Here is a 4367-nt window from a genome sequence, read left to right on the forward strand (position 1 = left end):
TGGGGCTTCCTTTGTAGCTCAGTCGGTAAAAAGTCTGCCTGCAGTGCAGGAGACCTGGGTTCAATGCCTGGGTTGGGAAGATCCCCTAGAGAAGGAAATGGAGACCCACTCCAGTATCCTTGCCTGGAAAATCTCATGGACAGAGGAGCCTGGTGGGCTGCAGTCCATGCGGTCGCAAAGAGTCGGGCACGACTGAGCAACTAACACTTACTTACTTACAGGGAACTAGATCCTGTGTGCTGCAACAAAGACCTGGCACAGCCAAATTAACACAAACAAAACAAAACACACTATTGTGAATACAGATTAATGTCCCAATCTGCTTTTTCCCTATATTTGCATGTTTGGTACTAGTACTTGTGGTGATTGAAGAAATATTGGATTGGCCACAAAGCTCATCTGATTTTTCTTTACCATCTTACAGAAAAACCCAAATGAAATTTTTGGCCAACCCAATACTATCCACAGTGGATTTTATGTGTGTGTGTTGTTTCATGAGAGAGTAAATGAACAAATGCGTCACTGGCAAAAGAGCGGAATAACCGTGGAAGAAAAACAAACCTTTTTCCCAAAAGGAATAAGGAGGCTATTTTAATATTTTAGAATCTCTAGAGTCCACAATAATATACCACATTAAAGAGCCTTTGCCTTTATTGCTATGGCTGCTTGGCTAATGTAAAACAGGGGAGACTTCAGACATTTCCCAGCTGGTAGAGTATTTGAAGGCCAAGTCAACTCTCAGAATGACTCATTTTATAATAAAAATAATCTTTAAGCAAAAATTCGTGAAGTATCAGTTGTACAAAAAATGCCTACGGTCACGGCTGCCATGCTTTGGTGATCTGACCAAACAGTGGCCAGTCGTAAGCTGGGCAACAACCTTGGTCCTTGGATGAAAAGATCAGGTAAGTCCATCACTTTCTCTCTCATGAGTCATAGCTAGGAAATATCTAGATAAATTATTTAATTAGTGATAAGAGCTATAGCTTGGAAGCAGCAACAGAAAGATCCAGAGAGGATCTCATGAGTTATGAGGGAGCAGAAACTGTGGGTAAGGAAAGGAGGCTGGCTGGTGGAGAAAAGATACTAAGCAAATGTATAACATGCAAAGAAGCAGAGATTCAGAGAGAGACAGAGACAAGGAAAGAAACTGGTCTCAGAACTTTCTGAAGGTCTCCAGGCCTAATTTAGTCTAATTAAGCCTTATGGTCGGAGAAGGCAATGGCACCCCACTCCAGTACTCTTGCCTGGAAAATCCCATGGACGGAGGACTCTGATGGGCTGCAGTCCATGGGATCACTAAGAGTTGGACACGACTGAGCGACTTCACTTTCACTTTTCACTTTCATGCATTAGAGAAGGAAATGGCAACCCACTCCAGCGTTCTTGCCTGGAGAATCCCAGGGACGGGGGAGCCTGGTGGGCTGCCGTCCATGGGGTCGCACAGAGTCGGACACAACTAAAGCGACTTAGCAGCAGCAGCAGCAGCAGCAGCAGCAAGCCTTACGGTAACTTCTCTCTTTTTTTTAAGGTAACTTAAATGACCTCTGACCTTAATTAACAAAAAGATCAGACCACTAGGTTTCTTAGCATTAAACAAAATATGCTATATTTATGCAATATAAAATTACAACCAAGAAGATAGAGTCATTAAAAAACAAACTGTGAAAAAGAAACAAGAACTTGTCCAAAGTAGGTTTTCTAGTACAGCTTTTGGGCAGGCTTGCTTACTGTCCTTCACCTGTCTGATAACAGTTCTCTGATATTCTTTTTTAAATTTTTATTTATTGATTTACTTTCGGCTGTGTTGGGTCTTTCTTGCCGCTTGGGCTTTTCTCCAGCTGAAGCAAGTGGAACCTACTCTCTAGTTGCGGTATATGGGCTTCTCATTGCAGTGGCATTTCTGGTTGCAGAGCACGGGCTTCGGTAGTTGTGGCACACAGATTTAGCTGCTCTGCAGGATGTGGAATCTTCCCGAATCAGGGATCGAACCTGTGTCTTCTGTACTGGCAGGAAGATTCTTTATCAGGGAAGTCCCTCTGATATTCTTTTAGGCACTACCCCACACCCACTGACCCCTACTCTCTGCCACCACCTCTTCAGGGTGAGGATGTGACTCAGTTCTAGCCAGTCAGTGGATCCTAACACCCAGGCCACAGGGATAGATAATGGCCATGAAAACATTATATAAACATATGGCATTTTAATGCTTGAGGAAAATGTGACAAATAATGAGTGCAGAAAGAAGGAAAAATTGCTGCTAAGTTTGGGGGTCATAATAGTCTCCTAAATAATAAGACCAGTTTTTAAGTTAAGTCCTTTCCCTTTTCTGAACTTCAGTTTTCTTGTATATAAAATGAGGTCAACACAACTGCACTCAGGGGTCTGTTAAAGATTCTTTCCTTTCTAAATCACTAAACTTTTCTGAAGTTTAGAAATTCAGGAGTCTTATAAGCGTTTCCCAGTTGGACATTTACAGAGATTCCAGTGTTAAACCCGGAGATACAGGAATGAGCTCACCTCAGTCTTGGCCTCCAGGAACTTGCAGCGGATGAGTGTGAGGTGGGGTGAGTATGTATTCAGTTTTCCATGTGGTCTAAGCTCTTTACCTCGTCATTCTTCCCCAGCCATTAACATGTGCCCTCTTAAATGACAGTTAATCAGCTCTCCACTAATACCTTTCTTCATTTTTCTTCCCTGGAGAGGGTGCTGTCTTCTTCCCTTCTTTCACTCCAGGAACACAGATGCATTTGACAGAGGTCAGCTGGCCACAGCTTCTCTGACATAAAGAGAGATAATGTTTCAGTCAGTTTTGATTTCCAGAGCATCTCAGAATTCAAAAGGCAGAGTGATTCACTGAATGGAGGCAAGGTAGGCCTATTAGATATCAAAGGTAGTTCAAAGAATCTTTCCCCACAAATCCCACTATACAGGGTGGTCTTGGCTGCAGATCTCTTCAGCCACTTACAGCTGACAGAACCAAACTGTGGCTTTGGTATCATCAATTAGCTTCATTGCTTGCAGAGCAGACTGTTGTGGTGACGGCTTGGTCTAGTTTTTCCGGTTGGATGAGCAACTCAGATCCACTGTGAAGGTCTCTGTATCAGATATCAAAGCTACTGCAAAGGCTTAGATCTTTGAAATGATATTACTCTTCCCCATCCCAACTGGTCACCATCCTCCTTCTACCTCACTGGATACGAGAAATTACAAATGCTCTCCTGGAACTATTGCCCTTCCAAGTTGGACAGAGTAGGTCTGGGCAGTAAAAAAAAAAACAATCTTTGTTGACAGGTTACCTTCAGCTAGAAGACAAGGAAAGGAGTTGGTTTTCTTTAGCATTTTATTAATCTCTTGGATATTTCAAATCCTGAAAGATGATGCTGTGAAAGTGCTGCACTCAATATGCCAGCAAATTTGGAAAACTCAGCAGTGGCCACAGGACTGGAAAAGGTCCGTTTTCATTCCAATCCCAAAGAAAGGCAATGGCAAAGAATGCTCAAACTACCACACAATTGCACTCATCTCACATGCTAGTAAATTAACGCTCAAAATTCTCCAAACCAAGCTTAAGCAATACGTGAACTGTGAACTTCCAGATGTTCAAGCTGGTTTTAGAAAAGGCAGAGGAACCAGAGATCAAATTGCCAACATTTGCTGGATCATGGAAAAAGCAAGAAAGTTCCAGAAAAACATCTATTTCTGCTTCATTGACTATGTCAAAGCCTTTGACTGTGTGGTCACAATAAACTGTGGAAAATTCTGACAGAGGTGGGAATACCAGACCACCTGACCTGCCTCTTGAGAAACCTATATGCAGGTCAGGAAGCAACAGTTAGAACTGGACATGGAACAACAGACTAGTTCCAAATAGGAAAAGGAGTACGTCAAGGCGGTATATTGTCACCTTGCTTGTTTAACTTCTATGCAGAGTACATCATGAGAAATGCTGGGCTAGAAGAAGCACAAGCTGGAATCAAGACTGCCAGGAGAAATATCAATAACCTCAGATATCCAGATGACACCACCCTTATGGCAGAAAGTGAAGAGGAACTAAAAAGCCTCTTGATGAAAGTGAAAGAGGAAAGTGAAAAAGTTGGCTTAAAGCTCAACATTCAGAAAACGAAGATCATGGCATCCAGTCCCATCACTTCATGGCAAATAGATGGGGAAACAGTGGAAACAGTGACAGACTTTATTTTGGGGGGCTCCAAAATCACTGCAGACGGTGATTGCAGCCATGAAATTAAAAGACGCTTACTCCTTGGAAGGAAAGTTATGACCAATCTAGATAGCATATTGAAAACCAGAGACATTACTTTGCCAACAAAGGTCTGTCTAGTCAAGGCTATGGTTTTTCCAGCGGT

This window comes from Capricornis sumatraensis, chromosome 17 (assembly GCF_032405125.1).
Source record: "Capricornis sumatraensis isolate serow.1 chromosome 17, serow.2, whole genome shotgun sequence".
NCBI classification, from domain to species: domain Eukaryota; kingdom Metazoa; phylum Chordata; class Mammalia; order Artiodactyla; family Bovidae; genus Capricornis; species Capricornis sumatraensis.